Genomic DNA, 20242 nt, shown 5'->3' with positions numbered 1-20242 from the left:
AGAGAAAGAGAGAGAAGTGGGGAGGGGCAGAGAGAGAGGGAGAAAGAGAATCCCAAGTAGGCTCCACACTGTCAGCACAGAGCCTGATGCAGGGCTCCATCTCAGAAACCGTGAGATTATGACCTAACTGAAACCAAGAGTCAGACGCTTAAACCACTGGGCCACCCAGGTGCCCCTTTACTCCCTGATTTTTAATGCCACTTCTGTTATATACAAATCTCCCATTTCACTGAGGATTTGTTTCTATTGTTGCATTCTTTTAACTAGGAATTGTTTCAGGGGAGAGTAGATTGGAAGCCAAGACTTCTCTCAACTTTTCTCAATTCACTTCACAAGAACATAAGTGGTTCTATGCTTCTGTTTCACCTTTGTTACCTAGGGAGAAATCACCTGGATTCTTTCTACTTTTTAGAGGGTGCTATGAGGATGGACGATATCCCAGGAAGGAAGTTCAGAAAGCCAACTAATATAACGCTGTAGAGGGAAGTTACCTGAGAGAAAATAGATTCCATTGGTAGTACTTTGGGTCAATTCTACTTAAAATTATGGTAACTTTTTAAAGTTGATTTTTGTTTGGTTGGTCTTTTCATTGTGGCAAAACCCCATGTAACATAAAATGTGCCATCTTGGGGCGCCTGGGTGGCGCAGTCGGTTAAGCGTCCGACTTCAGCCAGGTCACGATCTCGCGGTCCGTGAGTTCGAGCCCCGCGTCGGGCTCTGGGCTGATGGCTCAGAGCCTGGAGCCTGCTTCCGATTCTGTGTCTCCCTCTCTCTCTGCCCCTCCCCCGTTCATGCTCTGTCTCTCTCTGTCCCAAAAATAAATAAACGTTGAAAAAAAAAAAAAAATTAAAAAAAAAAAAAATGTGCCATCTTGGGGGTCCCTGGCTGGCTCAGTTGGAAGAGCATGTGCCTCTTGATCTCAGGGTTGTGAGTTCCAGCCCCAAGCTGAGTGTAGAGATTACTTAAAAATAAAATCTTTGGTGGGGAGCCTGGGTGGCTCAGTCGGTTGAGCGTCCGACTTCAGCTCAGGTCACGATCTCACAGTCCGTGAGTTCGAGCTCCGCGTCAGGCTCTGGGCTGATGGCTCAGAGCCTGGAGCCTGTTTCCGATTCTGTGTCTCCCTCTCTCTCTGCCCCTCCCCGTTCATGCTCTGTCTCTCTCTGTCTCAAAAATAAATAAACGTCAAAAAAAAAATAAAATAAAATCTTTGGGACAACTGGGTGGCTCATTTGGTTGAGTGTCAGACTCTTGAATTCTGCTCAGGTCATGATCCCAACCTCAGGCTCTGTTCTGAGCACAGTGCCTGCTTGAGATTCTTTCCCCCTCTCTCTCTTTGTTCCTCCCTCCACTCCTCCCTACTCATGTGTGCTCTCTCTCTCTTTCTAAAAAAAAAAATATATATATATATATATAATAAAAATATTAAAAAATAATAATAATTGAAAGCTTATTTATTTATTTTGAGAGAGAGAGCGTACATGGGAGGGACAGAGAGAAGTGGAGGGAGAGAATCCTAAGCAGGCTCTGCAATGTCAGTGCACAGCCTGATGCAGGACTCGATCTCAGGAACAGTGAAATCATGACCTGAGCTGAAATCAAGAGTTGGGACACTTAACCCACTGAGCCACCCAAGCACCCCTAATTTTTTTTTTTTAAAGTACCATCTTGGTTACCACATGAGAACAAATTTTAATATAGTCTTTCCATTTGATGCTTTACCTAAAATCGTCCCAAGGCTGTCTTCTCATAATTCAACTGCTGGTGCAAACATGTTCCTTCTTCAAAGAGGCCTTCTCGACACCAGGAGTAAAAGTTGCTTCCCCACCTCCCCACTTTCTGTCTCATTACCCTGAAAGCACTCTTCACTACTGAAATATTTGTGTTTATTGGGTTATTAACTGTCTCCCCTTCCCCACAAAGATATAACTTCTACCAGAGCCGGGACTTGGTCTGTCTGCTTGTCTCCCCATGCCTAGAACAGTGCCTTGCACATACTATGCCCTGTTAAGTATTTGTTGAGATACTTACTGAATAATAAATAGTGTTCTTTAATTCCCAGTGCTATATATTTTATCTCATTTGATCATTACAACTCTTTGAGTAAAATGGGATTACTAGTCCCAGAGTAAAGAGATTCAGAGAATCATCTTGCTGGAAGTCACAGGCTAACTAAATAACAGGGTTGGGACTGCTTAGATAGGTGGCTTGTTTTTTCCAATACATTCACTCCAGTTCTAGGGCTAAGGACATTTCACACTACTTTCCAATTAAGGAAGTGATAACTCTGGAGGAGAGTAGAAACAACCTGCACATTTATTTATAAGTCTCCAGTTCCCTTACCATCCCCACCCCTTATGCAGTCACACACATAGCAGAGTTATGGCCACACTGATAGTATTCTAAGTGCAAAGAAGAAAATGCAATTACTCAACTGTTTGGCAACCTGAATCCCCTTGTGTATCCGCCTCAAGTCCCTCCCCGCCCCCTTTTTCTTTTAAAACAGCTTCATTTAGGTATAATCTTTCATTTTTCTTTTCTTTTTTTTTTTCACGTTTATTTATTTTGAAAGAGAGAGAGAGAGAGAGAGAGAATCCCAATCAGGCTCCGTCTCTCGGCTGGAACTCATAGCCCAAATCAAGAGTCTGACGCTGAATCAACTGAGCCACCCAGGTACCCCAAAACTCTTGTTATTCAAGTGTGCTCCTTTAGCGGCCAAGGGAGGGGAAACCAAAGTGCGCTCCTTTTAAATAATCTCATTCCCTATAATGTTTACTTGAATATACACTTTTGAGTTTATTTATTTAAGGGATTGCTATACCCCAGGTGGGGCTTGAACTCATGACCTTAAGATCAAGAATCGCATCCTCTTCTACCAGGCGCCCCTTCACGCTACCTTTTGGATCTCCACCACTACAGGCATCTGGAAGGATTCCCTTTCCCTTTCGTTTTACCCCTATATTCCACAGCCAAACACGTGTAACCTGTGTGTACCGAATTCGCTCAGCCTCTCTCCCCAGTCGAGCCCGACCCACCGAAAGCCCGGCCCCTTCTTCTTTCCGGAGCCCCGCCTTTCGGCCCCTTTCCAACTTAGGTCCTACGGATCTCGCCCTTCCTCCCCCAGCACCCCCCACATCTCGCGAGAGGTGAGAGCCCCTGGCCGGACGAGAAGAAAGTATCTGCTCCGCTGAGGGGGGAAAGAAGGAGCTGGAGACAGATTGTGGGACCGAACGCGGGCGGGCGGGAGGCGACGGAGCTACCAGCGGGTGAGTTCTTTTAACATTAACTAGTCCATGATCTGGCAGAGTCTCCCTTTCAACTCTGGCCAGTCCCAGTGTCCCAGGCCGGGGTCTCCCCTCCCAGTCTGTGTTGGACGGGGGCGCTGAGGCGGTGGCCGGGCCCAGTCTGAGGAAGTGGGTGGGGCATGGGCTAACGCCGGCCAATAAAAGAGAAGGAAGCTACGATTGGCGGCGATGAACACTAATGAGAGATCGTCCTTACCTTGCGGAGTGCCGCCCCTCTTCTCTCCCTCCTACCGCCTCCTTCCTTTGGGGGGGAAGGCGGGGCCAGAGGCCTGAAGTGTGGGGAGAACTTGGGGTAAGTAGCCCCGGGGGGCACAGGGCGTGGCAAGGAGAGGGGAGTTGAATCCTGAGGGAATGGAAGTCTGGTAGAGCCTAATGGGAGGATCAGGGGATGGAGTGGAACGGGAGGAAGGGGAAGGGTACTAAATTGGTTGAAGACCCAGGCTTATCAAAGAGTGGTGTTAGGAGCTTGGCATTGGAGGAGCCAGGGGTAATAGGCAGGAGGTAGGGAGAGTAGGTGAAAACATGGCACTGGGTTTGGTTGGAAAGATAGGTAGGAGTAAATCATTGGAAATGGGAGTCCTGGCATTTCGACAGCATTATGAAAAAGCATACGGACAGGATTTCAGAGAGAAAGTCTGAATTTGGAGAAGATTCAGTGAATGAGTTTAGGAAGTTAATAGGGGTGGACTTAGTAGTCAAAAAGCATCGGTTTTGAGAAGGGTGTAGGAATTCAGAGGGGGTAAAGGAGGTGGTGTTTGGAAACGAGACAGCTGATAGATACGTTTTTAGCCTAGGTATCAGAAGCAGCCTAGGATATTGATTCGGGGCTTTTGGTGTATAGGGCACCTAGTCTGGTGACCAGCTTGCAAGAATAGTGGTACAGGAGGTACAGGAGGAGAAAAATAGAACAATTTCATCACTTCTATTGTGATTTCCTTTCTCTCTCTCTTCCTTTTCCTACACTCCTATCTTCCTAAACTCAGGGATGGGGGCTTGGGACTTAAGCAGCCCAAGTTGGAGCCCCATTGGGAGTCATATGTTGCTCTGAATTGCTTGTTATGTTCTCTGACTGGGGTGTTTACTACCCAGGGCACCTCCTACCCAGATTGCCGCGTTGCTACTTTCCTAACTTTAAAAGTTTGTTTTCTACTTAATAGAGGAGTATTTTAGTATCTCCGAAGGTTGTGTCCTAGTAAGTGTAGGGTTGTGGGGGTCTGCAGAGCTTTCTGGGCAAGCTCGCTTGATTCTTATGTTTAAAAACTTTGCAGTAGTATAAGTAAAGTAATTCTTATAAAGACATCGGTCTTTACAGTTCTTGTAAGCACAGAAAAATATACTAAATTGAAGTTTGTTTTGTTAAATGTCGTATCCACTTATATTCTTGAAGTTGTTAAATGGATGGCTGTAGTTAGTTTTCATTAGCTTATATATTTTAAATGGTGTAAATAAGATGGACATGTATTTCAGGAAAGTGAAAAAAATTCAGTTTCTTCCTTTGTGTCTAGACTCAGAAGCTAAAGATATGTCATAATATCTTAGGGCAAGTGTTGAGGAAATCAAACACAATTTGTACTTAAACATGGAGGATGTAAGGTAAGTGGAGACTATTGCGAAATGTAACATGTCTGTAAGAAAAGAAGCTAAAGAAAAGTTTGGCAGCTATACTAAGTAGTCTTACCAGTTCTTAATTCTGTACAGCAAAGGGACAAGCCTTTGCCCTTTGTTTGATAGTTGTGTATTTAATAATGGATTGAACCAATGCAGCCAATTAATTAATAACTTCTTTTCTATTGCATAGATTTGTCTTTTCCATCCTTCTCTTCTCCTTTTACTTTTGAGAAGCAAAATAATGTCTGAAATGCCGGTAAAGCTGTTACATAAAGAGAAGCTGGAGTGTGTTGCTTTGTATTAACCTTCTGTTTTCAGGGACCATTTGAAGCTTTTTCTCCTGGCCAGAAAGTTGCCCCTACAACACATTAAGACTAATTAATTACTGACACTTTGGCATTAATTACTGAATTGGGTTCCAGTATTTCACATTTACAGCAGTTCTATTGGGCATTCAGACATTTTTGCGGTTTGCCTGACAGCAGCACAAAAAAATATACAGTGAAGAAGCAAAGTCCCTTGTTTTATTCTCCCATCCTAGAATTTGTGATGGCTTTAACTTGGGCACTATTAAATGCAAGATTCTTTTTTCCTTCATTAGTGTTAACACCTAGCAGAAAGCTAGAGAGTGCTAATATTCCTCATCTTTAAGCTTGTGGATCAAAGGTTACATCCTGTGAGAGTTTCAGTGTTGTAATTTTTAAGCATTTTGGTTTACCATTGCTTTTAAATGTTCACGGATACTGCTCTTGTACCTCCTTTCTCTTTCCTCTCCCACTTCCAAAATGAAAATTGTTTTTTTCAACCAACTCTTAAGCTATACTGCTTTGCCTCAAGTAAAGTCCCTGGCTCTGCCTGAACACAGCTGCTCTGAAGTTCTCACAAGTTACTGTTTTGTACATGTCAAGACGGAGTTTTTCCTCGGCTTCAGTAGGAGGGAGTCAGTGTTCAAGCAGCCTCATCCACGCCTGATAAGGAGGAGTCTTCTCCTTGCAAGGAAGTTTTAGGTGGAGCAAATAGCGTTGCCTTGTACATGCATAACAAAGACAGCTCTCTTCTTGAGACTAGTTGGCAGGCTGGCATATAATTGTCCCTTATCCCTTGATAAAGGTACTAAAGTTAAGATGCAGATGTTGTTTCTTTGAGAAAAACAAATGCAGCATTCATTAAGAAAGAAGAAGCATTAATTTCTTTTGTTGTTGGTTTCTCTGAAAATGGTATTATGATTTTAGAGTTCGTGAAAAAGTCTTCCATCAGGGTACCTGGCTGGCTCAGTCGGTGTAGCTTGCAACTTTTGATCTTGGGGTCATGAGTTCGAGCCCCATGTTGGGTGTAGAGAGAGAATACTAAAAAAAAAATAAATAAACTTTAAAAAAGAGAAAAGGTCTTCCACCTATTTAGAAACATGTCAAGGAAAACAATTTTTAAGCATCTGGTTTTTGAATTTTGTCTTCCTGCAGCAGGCTTCTTTGGGGATCAATATATTCATGAAATGTGAAAATACATTATATTTGGAATCCCTGGTAGTTGGGTCTTTTCACTTCCTAATGTTATAAGGAAGAGGTCCCCACTTCACAGATACCCTATCCCATTATTGGAGGTCTACTTCTAGAACATTCTTTACATTGTGCTGAAGCTCTGTAGTTCTGCCATTTGCAGCTACAATAAATAAACCTAATTATTTGTCAACATGGTAGCCCTTCAAATATTGGAGGACGGTTATGTCCCATGAAGAGAGGCTTCTCTTACTGGGGTAGATATCCCAAGTTATTTCAGCCATTCCTCAAATGACCATTTTTAATAAAGTTCACGTTCCTCATCAACTCAGTTGCCTGAATCTTTAGGGTTTCTTATCTAGAACTGAAATAATGACATCTCAGGTATAATCTGATCAATACATAGTACAAGGGAGAGTATGGCCTCTTTTCTGCTGCACTTGGTACCTCTGTTCTTGAAGTCTAAGATCGCATTAATTTGTGTAATTTTTTACATGTAATTGATGACCTTACATTTATCCTTGTTATTGTCATCTTGTTAGTTTGTGTTTATTGTTTTAGCTTAATAATGTTATTTAGCCTCTTGGCCATTCCTCATGTCATATTCTCATATTTGTATCATTGATAGATAAATTTGATAAACAAGACATAAACATGACCCCTATGTGTTTGTTTTAGGTCACTGGTAAAAATAAGTAAGAGTGGAGTGATGCTCTGTAAATCAGCACTCCATTAATCAACCTTTCGGGTAAAACTCAATTGTGAATCCACCTACTGTTTTATGTTCTTAACCTACATTTCCTGTGAAATATAAAGAGGTATCTTGTTGAAATCTAAATATATTGTCTCTGACCTATCCCTGAGCTCCTAGGCTAGTGACCTGTTAAAAAATGAAATGAAGTTAGGGGCTCCTGGGCTCAATTAAGCATCCGACTTCAGCTCAGGTCATGATGTCAGGGTTTAGTTCTTGATTTCGAGCCCCACGTTGGGCTCTGTGCTGACAGCTCAGAGCCGGGAGCCTGCTTTGGATTCTATATCTCCCTCTCTCTGCCCGCTCCCTGCTCACGTTCTCTCCCTCTCTCATATCTCAAAAATAAACATTAAAAAAAAAAAAAAAGAAATGAAGTTAGACATTAGTTGCTACCTAGCTATGTTACGCTAGTGTTTATAGATCACTACATTACTTGCCGGTTGTTCATAAGCCATCTATTTAATAATTCCCCTATTTTGGGGGCGCCTGGGTGGCTGAGTCGGTTGAACGTCCGACTTCGGCTTGGGTCATGATCTCACCATTCGTGGGTTCGAGCCCCACATCAGGCTCTGTGCTGGCAACTCAGAGCCTGGAGCCTTCTTCGAATTCTATGTCTCCCTCTCTCTCTTCCCCTCCCCTGCTCATGCTCTGTCTCTCTCTCTCAAAAATAAATAAACATTAAAAAAATAATAATTCCCCTATTTTTTAGCTGTAATTTTCCTCCCATTTCCAACATTGCTGGTCCTGCTTTATTTATTTATTTTTTTTTACTTTTTCTTTATTTTTTAAACAATTCTAGAATGATTAACAGTGTTTCTTCATAGGTGGATGTTTTTTGTCATCAGGTGAAATTCTGTTTTAGAAACTTTTAGGAAGGAAAAAAAAGAAACTTTTAAGAAGAAATGTCATTCCCTCAACATTTTATTCATTTATTCATTTATTTATTTTTAAGTATTTATTTTTGAGAGAGAAAAAGAAAGAGAGAGAAAATCCCAAGCAGGCTTCACACTCCGCACTGAGTCCAACATAGGGCTTGGTCCCAGGACTGTGAGATCATGACCTGAACCGAAATCAAGAGTCAGTTGGACGCTTAACCAACTGAGCCACCCAGGCACCCCATTCCCTCCACATTTTAAGTTACGTATTAAAAAATTAAACTTTTGCCCATGTAACAGTTATATTGTAGCTGCCCCATAATATTGATACCTCCAAATTAGACCTAAGTTTTCATTTTCTGTTTGGAATAAAACCTATACCACCTGTAAGAAAACACACACACACACACACACAGACACACACACACAAAATTGACATTTATAATTACAGTTTATTGATGTGGTGGGCTAAGTTTGCCATGTTCTGTGCTGTAGGTAAAATTGTGCTAGCAATAAGCCAGAAATCAGAAGACATCTCTCTAGGGACTAAAGACGATGTTGGCAGCCAACAACTTTCCTGTGTGTTAATTTTAGACCTGATAGTTGAATTTATGTTTGAGCAGTTTTAGCTGATAAATGCATTTTTTAAAGCACCTTCCTCTTTTGGGGTTTTAATTTTTACTTTCACTTTTAGAAAATTGCAAATTGTGAATGGAAATGTCTGTGCAGAATAAAGTAGCATGCCATTAGGGACAGGATGCATCTTCTTTTGATAGCTTCTCATCCATCTGAGATTGTTTAGTTATGAATTCTCCTGGAAAGCAGAACGATGGACTTGACGACCCCTCAAGGTCCTTTCCAGTCCACACATTCATAAATAGAAACTCAGATCAAAGAACTTACTGTTGAAGAATCAGGAAGAAAAATAGAGTGTAAAGAAAATGAAATTGAAATGGTTCTACTGACCCAGTGGGAATGGCTAAACAAAAAGTAAGGAACATAAATGAGAAGAAATAACTCCTTTGAGCAAAAACACCAGAAAACAAAACAAAACAAAACAAAAAGCCAAAAAACAAAAGTCAACAACAACAACAACCAATATTTTGCATTGGGGTCATTTCATGTCTTTAAATATTTCATCATGATACTTTCTTTCCAAAATTTCCCTGGTGGACACTTTGTATTGAAAGAATGTTTTTTTTTTTCTTTCCTTAAGTCATAGTATTTTGTTTCCTTTCCTTCTCTTGTTTATCCTTTTGTTTAGAAACTTTTTTTGGTGGGGGAAGGATTTGAATAATATACCCACTGCCTGTATACAATGAAGAAGATTCAGTTTAGTTTTGAAAGTAAATGTATACTGCTTGGCTTCCTTAGAGAGGAAGGATGAGTGTTATATTTCAGGAAAATTTTTATGAAAAGACCAGTTTGTTATGTAGTTTTTAAAACTTTGTAAGCAGACACCTAGGAAAGATTCCCAACTAAGGCAACTGTGAGTTACTACATTAGTATTGTGAAGGGTATAAGAACACTTAGTAGGAGAACAAAACTCATTAGAGACTCACAACTTCACTTTGTTAGCTTTTTCTCATTTTTTGGTGATTTTAATTTTTTTTTTTCAAAGTTTATTTATTTTTGGGACAGAGAGAGACAGAGCATGAACGGGGGAGGGGCAGAGAGAGAGGGAGACACAGAAACGGAAACAGGCTCCAGGCTCTGAGCCGTCAGCCCAGAGCCCGACGCGGGGCTCGAACTCACGGACCGCGAGATCGTGACCTGGCTGAAGTCGGACGCTTAACCGACTGCGCCACCCAGGCGCCCCATCATTTTTTGGTGATTTTAATTCTAAGTGTTCTCATATATTTGAAACCCGAGCATGTATAGAATTTCTCTTCTGGGGGTACCTGGCTGGCTCAGTTGTAGAGCATGAGACTCTTGGTCTTGGGGTTATGAGTTCGAGCTCCACGTTGGAGGTAGAGTTTAGTTAATAAAAAAAGGTTTCCCTTTTCTATTCAGTACTGCATTTATCCTTAATAAATGTCAATTTATGAAGGTCTAACAAGAGCCATGATTTAGCTTAAAAAGTCACTTTTTGTGAGCTTGTGGCTTGGGCCTCTGTGGGACATTGTTTTGACATAGCCCCACCTTCTCACAAAATCCAACTTGTTTTGAGTAGAATTACCTATTAATATCTTCTTATCTGGTATAGTGCTTTTTGCTGACATAATGGACAAAGGAGATTTATATGCTAAATTGGTCATACTGTATTTGGGGCTTAAAATTTACAATGTGGTAGAAAAATTACATTTTTTTTCACATTAAAAAATAGAGTGTAATCATTCTTTTTGAATAGGAATATGCCTGACTATATTATAAAAACAGGATGACTTATTGGATAGAACATATGACTGCTATAAATGATTTGTGTTGGCACCAAGTTTCTTGCCAGTAATGTTTATTTAAGCTTTATCAAACTTGAGTGACACCATGTTGGTTTTATTTAACATGGTTTTTCTGGTATTTCTGATACTAACTTGTCTCCTGTAGCACCATTTTCTTTATTGTTTTAAGTTTTGGGCAAGCAGTAGTTTGCTGGTATTTTATACATCTGTGTTTGGGACTGTTGAAAGCCAATCAGTGAGCATTAGAATACCCCAAACAGATCACTGTGTTGCCAGTCTGTGGACAGTCTTAGAAAATAGATACCCCCCCCCCCCCGGACAGTTTCTAACCATTGTCATGATTCTCATCATGAGATAACTGTAGCAATTTCTTATCTAGGACCAACCTCATACTGGAGTTTAATGTTAAAGTCTATCAGGTTTGTTGTTGTTTACAGTCTGTTTAAATTAAGTCCATAAAAAAATAGTAAGTTCATGAAGATGTTAAATTTATCCTTAAAGATTAGTATTTTGGGGCGCCTGGGTGACTCAGTTAAGTGTTTGACTTTGGCTCAGGTCATGATGTTGTGGTTCGTGGGTTCCAGCCCTGCATCAGGCTCTGCACTGACAGCTCAGAACCTGGAGCCTGCTTCAGATTCTGTGTCTCCTTCTCTCTCTGTCCCTACCCCACTTGAACTCTCTCTCTCTCTCTCCCAAAAATAAATAAACATTAAAAAAAGTTAAAAGATTAGTGTTTTGGGGTTGACTGGTGTTGGTTTATTGTATTAGTGATGATACTTTATCTGAAAATGAGTAGGAAAAAACACAAAACACAACATTAGATTTAAAAAAAAATTTTTTTTAATGTTTATTTTTTGAGAGAGAGACAGAGTGTGAGTGGGGGAGGGGCAGAGAGAGAGAGAGAGAGAGAGAGGGAGACACAGAATCCGAAGCAGGCTCCAGGCTCCAAACTGTCAGCACAGAGCCTGACCCGGGGCTCGAACTCAACAAGCTGTGAGATCATGACCTGAACCAAAGTCAGATGCTTAACCAACTGAGCCACCCACGCGCCCCCAACATTAGATTTTTGACAGCTTACCATTTTCCAGGAATTTTTCAACTCCTAAAATGCATATTGAAGCCAAACATAAATAGGTATAATGTTCTCTAGTTATTTCTAACTCTGCTTCCTGCTTAGCAAGTTGTTGCTTCTTTGTCTTTGCTTTATTAACTTTTCTGAGGATAGCTCAGAATAGTTCCTTGAGGGGCGCCTGGGTGGCGCAGTCGGTTAAGCGTCCGACTTCAGCCAGGTCACGATCTCGCGGTCCGTGAGTTCGAGCCCCGCGTCAGGCTCTGGGCTGATGGCTCAGAGCCTGGAGCCTGTTTCCGATTCTGTGTCTCCCTCTCTCTCTCTGCCCCTCCCCCGTTCATGCTCTGTCTCTCTCTGTCCCAAAAATAAATAAACGTTGAAAAAAAAAAATTAAAAAAAAAAAAAAAAAAAAAAAAAAAAAAAAAAAAAGAATAGTTCCTTGAATCCTCCAAAAGCCTAGAGAGACTTAAAAAAAAAAAAAATTCTAGTCAAGTAGTTGCCTATATGAAGCTGCTTCCAGATAGGTTCTAAGCTTTGGCCATGTGTTGCCTAACTTATGATTCAGCCTAATTCTCACTCCCATCTGTTTTCAGTCATTTGCTACAAAACTATTTGGTCTATTTAAGCTGGCTCCTTTTTTTGAAACCTGTCCCTGCATGTCAGAGCTCGAAATCCAGAAATTAATTTTAACCTTCTCTTTGATCAGTCCAGGGTATTCTACTGTTTGTGTATTTCTTAAAGCAATGGGTTTCAAAATGCTTTTGGTCTCAGTACCTATCCCTTTATACTCTACAATTGTTGGGGACTCCAAAGGGCTTTGGTTTGTCTTGGTTATATCTATTGATATTGAACATACTAGAAATTAAAATGGAGCAGTTGAAAAAATATTTATTTTATTTTATTTTTAAATGTGTTTTATTTATTTATTTTTAGAGAGAGAGTGCATGAGAGAGTGGAGGGCGGGAGGGGCAGAAAGGAGGGAGAATCCCAAGCAGGCCCCATGCTCAGCACGGAGTCCTGTGCGAAGCTCCATCGCATTACCCTGGGACCATGACCTGATCTGAAATCAGGAGTTGGGCATTCAACCAACTGAGTCATCCAGGCACTGTGAAAAAATATTACTTTAAAATGATAGCATAAATGTATTATAGTGTCAAAAAAATTTAGGGGAAGGGCTTCAGATCTCTTTAACATCTGGCTTAATAGAAAACAGCTGGATTCTGGGGCGCCTGGGTGGCTCGGTGGGTTAAGCGTCCGACTTCGGCTCAGGTCATAATCTCACGGTCCGTGAGTTTGAGCCCCGCGTCGGGCTCTGTGCTGACAGCTCAGAGCCTGGAGCCTGTTTCAGATTCTGTGCCTCCCTCTCTCTCTGCCCCTCCCCCATTCATGCTCTGTCTCTCTCTGTCTCAAAAATAAACATTTAAAAAAAAAAAAAAACAGCTGGATTCTTATATCTGCTTCTGCATCCAGTCTGTTACACTATGTTGTTTTGGTTGAAGTATATGAGGATAACCTGGGCTCACACTGATACTTGATAGGAAAAGGAAAGATTCTTTTCAGATAGTTGTAGATAGTCTTTCCTTGATACTATACCAGAATCCAAAATGTGGTAGTTTCTTAAAGGTTAGCTGTTGTGTAGAATCTAAAACCACATCTGTGAACTTTTAATACTAATTAAAATGAATTAGCCTATCTTGCCCTTTAAACAGATGGTTTACCCATCTATGACTTGAACGGCCCTCTGAAAGGGTCTCAGGGATCTATGGGCATCCCTGCACCCCACTTTGAGAACTGCTGTCTGATAGTACCAAACTGGAAAAATACACGCGTTTGCTATGTGGAAGAACTAAACTTTCCAACCACTTTAGTGCCTCTCAAATGCTGGGTTACTGACCATTTGCATTGGAATTACCCAGTTTTTTTAAGTGTAGATTCTTGGGTCCCAAAGCCAAGAGAATCCAAGAGGCATAGGAATCAGCATTTTTCAAGGTGCCCAGGTGAATATGCTAAAGATTGAGAACTATAGAGCTAGATTAATTAATCTTATTTTAAGAAAACCTAATTTCTGGGGTGCCTGGCTGGCTCAAGCAGAAGAGCATAGGACTCTTGATCTTGGAGTTGTGAATCTGAGCCCCATGTTGGGTGTAGAAATTACTTAAAAAAAAAAGAAAAAGAAAACCTAATTTCTAAAATTTGTAGTCAAATAAAAAGGAATTGGTTGAATAGTCACATTATAAAAGTTCTTATTAATTAACACATATACTCTGACATTTCTTATAATGGGGATCTCCTAATTAAGCATGTACTTTAATTAATAATAGTTATTTATGAATATCAAGAGTTTGCAAACTAAGACCAGAGAGTAAATATGTTAGGCTCTGCAGGCGTGAGGTCTGTGTTGTAAGTACTCAACTCTGCCATTGTAGCACAAAAGTAGCCATAGACAACATGCAAAGGATAAGCGTGGTTGTTTGCCCTTCAAACTTTTTTTTATGGACACTAAAATTTGAACGTCATGTATCGTTTAATTATGATGATTATTTTAATGTTTATTTTTGAGAGAGAAAGAGAGACAGAGCACAAGCAGGGGAGGGGCAGAGAGAGGGAGACACACACCTGAAGCAGGCTCCCAGGCTCTGAGCTGTCAGCACAGAGCCCAGTGTGGGGCTCAAACCCACAAACCATGAGATCATGACCTGAGCCAAAGTCAAACGTTTAACCAACTGAGCCACCCTGGTACCCCAAACTTCATATAATTTTTATGTGTTCTGAAATACTCTTTTTATGGTTTTTTTCAACCATTTAAAAATGTAAAAACCATTCTTAGCTTGTGGGCCATACAAAAGCAGGTGGCAGGCTGGCTTTGGCCCACAGACTGAAGTTTGCCAATCCTTGACATATACTAGAACTGGATTGTAAATTGAAAAAATTTATAATAAAATATACTTAATGTTAAAACTATAACATTAATTTCCCTAGACAAAAACAATGCTCCAAGAACTTATAATCCCTCAAATTCATATTTCTGGACATTCATTTATATAATAAACATGTAAGAAACACCTACTGTGTGTAAACTTTTGGAAAGACACAATTCAGTTGGAAGTAGTTATATAATATACAAGTTGTCATATAACTTTCAGGAGTCCTAAAAAGATGTGCTGTCAATTTTTATATCTTCTTTCAGGTGTGTGAGAATAGGTAACTAGGATTCAGGCCAACCTCAACCTCTTGACTCATCTTTTGCCCATTTTTTTATAACTCTGTACCTCTGTTTTCCAGTCTGTTAGTTAGTTAGCAAAGTGCTTTACGCTTTGTGTTTTTACCCAGATATAAAACAGTAAGGCAAGTTAGTTTAAGATTGTAATGATGTATGTGCTTTCTATATTGTCCTTTTGGGGCAGTTAGTTTACGTACTAGTGAAATAATATATGCTAAACTGTTTTTATGCTAAATAACACAGTGGAAAACAAACTCAGAATTTATGAACAGAAATTTCAATTCCTAAATAATCTACTGCCTAGTAAAACTTGAGTCTTTGTTTTCTGAGGTTCACATAACATGTATTATAGGCTCACAGTTCATATGTTTATTGGCATTTTTTCCTTAAATCATTTTTCTAGATGTAATGCAAATCACAGTAGCACCGAGTATCCTATGGAGAATCAAATGTTGAGACTGCTGTGGTAGAGATCTTTGGTGTTTGTACTCTTTGCTTGGCGGCAGTTAAATTATCTTAGAGTCAGAAACTTAGTATCCAAAGTTATGTTCTTGGAAGAAAACTGTTGTATATAATTGCTTTCTTTTTAATATCATAAGGAAATGGAGCCCATAGAGCTCTGTTTGGGTGCCTGTCTAAACTTTTTAGCTTGTTTATAGCTGAGCTGAAAGGCATTCAGTACCTGCTAAGCTTGGTTTCAGCTCTTTATTCTCTTTATGATGAATGGATGGGGCCATTTCTGAATGTTTAATATAAGTAATACTAGTTGTTAGGGAGCATTCATAGGATTCTGAAAATGAGTCCTTGAAGGTAACAAAGGAGGAACTATCTTGAACTGCTTGATTACCCTGTGTATCGTTATGTTTAAATTTCCACTGTGTCTATTTCTATATGAGCTGTTAGTTTATAATTTTAGAAAGATTTTTTGGTAGTCCATTTTGAACTTGTTAATTTGTCAGTTGGTTCTGTTGCTTTGTAGTAGAGAACGAACAACCTTGTATGATTTGTAAGTATGCTGTTTAGTGCTTTGGAATAGTCTAGCAGATGTGGGCCTTTTTGAAACTCATTAGACATGTTTTGTTTTTTTTCAGTCATGCAGATCAGCATTTTTTTTTATTAGATTACATCATATTCTGTATTTTTATTAAAAGCAATCTGTGATCATTGTAGACTTTGGAAAATTCTGAAGGTACAAAGAAGAAAACAAAATCACCTGGAATACCATTACCCAGAGATAATCATTATTAACATTTGATGCTAATTCCCTTATCTTTTTTATGCTTTTTTTTTTTTTTTTTTTTTTGCTTTTTGTTTTCAGTAGGCTCTACACCCAATGTAGGGCTTGAACTCATGACCCCAAGATCAAGAGTCTCAGAGTCACTTGTTCTATTGACTGAGCCAGCCAGGCATCGTCCCTATTTTGTTTTCTTTTTTTGTAGATTTGGAATTATGGTGCATATGCAATTTTATTTATTTTTATTAAAAAAATTTTTTTTAAATTAAATTAAAATGTTTATTTTATTTTTGAGAGAGAGAGAGGGAGCGAGCATAAGCGGGGCAGGGGTACAGAGGAGCAGAAGAAGGCTCCTTGCTGACAGCAGAGAGCCCGATGCAGCATGCCCTGAGCATGAGTCGGGCCCCCAACTGACTGAGCCACCCAGGTGCCCCACATATGCAATTTGATAGCCTGCTTTTTTCCCCCCACAGAATGTATAGCATTTTCTCATGTCATTAGATACCTTTCAGAAACGTTATTCTTAACAACTTAAATATAGTCTATTGTAAGTCAATATCTTAATTTATATTTATCCATTCTTCTTAAATGTTTAATTTCCGTTCCTTTTTTGTTGTTATAAATAGAACTATGATGAACATTTTAATACATAAGTGATCCATGTTTTGGGCTTTAACCTCAGAATGAAGTCCTGAAAGAATGATTTGTTCAAAGAATATAAAACATTTTAAGACACTTAATATAAATATTGCCAGATGGCTTTCCAGAACGATTGTTCAAGTATGTACTCCCAAAAGTCTTATATGAAGATGCCCTTTCTACTGCATTCTTTTATACTTGAAAGTGTATCTTAACAGCTCTGGCCTAAGTTTTGTTTTCAAGGGCCAGTGAAGGGTTAATTTGACAAGTAGCTTCCTTCTCCCAATTTCTTAAAGCTCTAGCCAAAAACTGTGGAGCCTCCTCTATGTTATTTGGATGATAAGGAAAGCATAGAGTTAGTTCTTTTTAACTAACTGGGATGTACTAAGTCACATCAAGTACCTTAGGCACAAAGTAGCTGTAAAGTATATACTTAAAATATGTCGTTAGACTTTAGTCTTTATTTTTTTTTAATGTTTATTTAGAGAGAGTGCACACGCAAGTGGGAGAAGGGCAGAGAGAGAGGAAGAAACAGAATCCCACGAAGGCTCCGAGCTGTCAGCACAGAGCCCAACACGGGGCTCAGTCTCACAGACCATGAGATCATGACTTGAGCCGACCTGAGCTGAAATCAAGAGTTGGACGGTTAACCGACTGGGCCACCCAGGTGCCCCTTTTACCAAGAGTTTTAATCCCTCTTTTGTGTGCTCTTGTCTATACTCTGGAATTGGCTAGCAAAGGAACTTGACAAATGACCACAAAGAATAAGAGAAATAGCAAGGGATTTAATATATATACTGATCAATCTGACTAATTGAACTTGTAAATTAAGCCATCATTCTTACCACTTATGTGGCATCTCTCATGCCAGTTGACAAAGATTCTTTGACCAAACTTTAGTCAGGTTCGAGAACCTTCTTGTAGGCCTACCTGTGTACTTTCTTGTAAGATCCAGTTTTAGCAAGAACCACCCCTCCCCCCCCCCCCCCCCCCGCCTTCGATATCTGATTACCCTCACATCTGATCAGGTTCTCCATCTTTCTCAATCCCCCAGGTTATATGTGATCATTCTGGCCCATCTTTAGCAAGAATTTGGGGGTGCCTAGGTGATTCAGTTGGTTAAGCATCCGACTTCGGCTCAGGTCATGATCTCACTGGTTCATGAGTTTGAGCCCCACATCGGGCTCTTTGCTGTCATCACAAAGCCCACTTCATATCCCCTGGCCCCCTCTCTTTCTGCCCCTCCCCCACTCTCTCAAAAATAATTTAATGTTAAAAAAAAATCTTATTAGGTCGGTTTAGCCAGAATCCCCCTTTGTCCTGATATTTCCTTTTAGTAATTTTCTTTTTTTTTAATTTTTTTTTCAACGTTTATTTATTTTTGGGACAGAGAGAGACAGAGCATGAACGGGCGAGGGGCAGAGAGAGAGGGAGACACAGAATCGGAAACAGGCTCCAGGCTCTGAGCCATGAGCCCAGAGCCTGACGCGGGGCTCGAACTCACGGACCGCGAGATCGTGACCTGGCTGAAGTCGGACGCTTAACCGACTGCGCCACCCAGGCGCCCCAACCTTTTAGTAATTTTCTATCCATTAACCCCTACTGTGGTCGTTGGCTGTAAATTTCCACTTGTCCATGATGTATTTAGAACAGAGCCCAGTTCTGCACTGAGGTCTCTTTCCCCCTATTACAATAGTTCTGAATAAAATCTGTTTTTTACTGCTTTAACTACTGTTCGGCTCTAGTTTTTCTTTGACACAGATGAGTGAAAGATTCTTTTCTTTCTTCTTCTTCTTCTTCTTTTTTTTTTTTGCAAAGGATTATTGTCTTTTTCCAAAAAAAGTGTATTTATTTTTGAGAGACAGAGAGAGAGAGAGAGAGAGAGAGTGCAAACGAGGAGCGGCAGAGAGAGGGGCATAGAGGATCCGAAGTGGGCTCTGTGCTGACAGCAGTCAGCCCAATGTGGGGTGTGAACACACCATCTGCGAGATCAGGACCAGTGCCAAAGTTGGGTGCTCAACTGACTGACCCACCCAGGTGCCTCTGTCTTTTTATGTCCACTTTGCCTGGCACTTAGTAGTTCCTAAGTAATACATTTTGAACGAATGAATGATAGCTAGTCTGAACCCTTTCTAGATTTTCATGAATCTTTAATATTAATGTTCTTTGATATTAATATGTTCTTCTCATTTTGTATACTTAGTAGTATCTGCTTTTTGTTATTAGGAACCTAAGAACAGGGCCTTGGGTGTGTTCGTATATGGCTTTTATTCCTTATAAAAATTGGGCCATTTTATGAACAGCAATTGGTTACTAAAGAAATAATCATATTACACCTGGGTCCAGAGAACTGACTTTGTAGTCCTCGCTGACAGATTCCATCCTCATTCTATTAAAAAAGAAGAAAAAAGGATAGATATACCTGTGTGTGTGTGTGTGTGTGTGTGTGTGTGTGTGTGTGTACACATAGAGAATCAGTTTTCTTATTTGCACATTGACCATTTTAGGATATACTTCTGGTTCTGTCAAAACTATGTAACAGATTTTATGAAATTATCCCAGTTAATAAAAATCAGTGTCTGAACCTTGGATTTTCTTCACTTCTCTCCTAGCATTCAGATAACTTTCTGTCTTTTGAATAAATAGTAATTTTTATCATTTATGCATTCTGGTGAGTCTAGTACATGAGCCTTTTTCTCTGCAGACTTGGCCTCTAGGATAGCCTTTTTCAACATCTTTGTTTTCCTGTTCTACGATCTCCTCTGAAAGCATCTCACTTCCCCTTGGAAGTGTCTCTCAATATATGTATTCTTTGCCTTTCATTTGTTGGCTAGTTCTATAAAATGCTTGAGTTTCATCCTGAGGAATAGATCATGGAGAAGACCGCAGACTTGAGTGTCGTGCCCAGACAAGTGATCTACTTGTCAAGTTGTACAGTTACAAATGGGCCGTGAGTTACATTCTAGTGAATGGCAGCATTATTATTCAAGATTTCACCTTTGTCTCAGTCTGTTTATACTATAGAAATGTGTTGGTTTTGTTTTTGAGAAGGCATCAGTTTGACCTCTCTCATGTATGAGATTTGCTTTAAGTATCAAATAGAAATAAGCAACACATTCTCTATATGTAGCAATTGATGCAGCAGATTGGGAATTAAAAAGATGTAAACGGGATTTTTTTTTTTTACTTCTTTTTTAATGTTTGTTTATTTTTGAGAGAGACAGAGACAGAATGCGAGTGGGTTGGGGCAGAGAGAGAGGGAGGCACAGAATCTGAAGCAGCCTCCAGGCTCTGAGCTGTCAGCACAGAGCTTGATGCGGGGCTCGAACTCACAAGCTGTGAGATCATGACCTGAGCCGAAGTCGGACGCTCAACCGACTGAGCCACCCAGGCGCCCCGGGATTTATTTTTAATGTTTATTATTTTTGAGAGGGAGAGCACAAGTGGGGGAGGAGCAGAGAGAGAGGGGAGACACAGAATCCGAAACAGGCTCCAGGCTCTGAGCTGTCAGCACAGAGCTTTACATGGGGCTCAAACCCATGAACCGTAAGATCATGACCTGAGCCAAAGTTGGATGCTCAACTGACTGAGCCACCCAGGTGCCCCTAGAATTTTAAGTGGGAGAACAGATCATTATTGTTGTTGCTAA

General features: G+C 40.2%; 1 protein-coding gene across 2 annotated transcripts in view; it reads left to right on the top strand.

Annotated features, from left to right (window-relative positions):
- Window positions 1-3150: 3150 nt before the first annotated feature.
- The window catches only part of ATF7 (activating transcription factor 7), an 87241-nt gene continuing 70149 nt past the window's right edge, over window positions 3151-20242 (top strand). For both annotated transcript variants that reach the window (XM_047067405.1, XM_047067404.1), the window contains exon 1: window positions 3151-3263. The gene's annotated coding sequence lies outside the window, so the exon portion shown is untranslated. The remainder of the gene's footprint in view (window positions 3264-20242) is intronic.

Source organism: Lynx rufus, unplaced genomic scaffold (genome assembly GCF_022079265.1).
Source record: "Lynx rufus isolate CCGP_SWC_20201006 ecotype Redwood Valley unplaced genomic scaffold, mLynRuf1.p SCAF_7, whole genome shotgun sequence".
Classification (NCBI taxonomy): Eukaryota; Metazoa; Chordata; class Mammalia; order Carnivora; family Felidae; genus Lynx; species Lynx rufus.
This window is presented reverse-complemented; position numbering and strand designations above follow the sequence as displayed.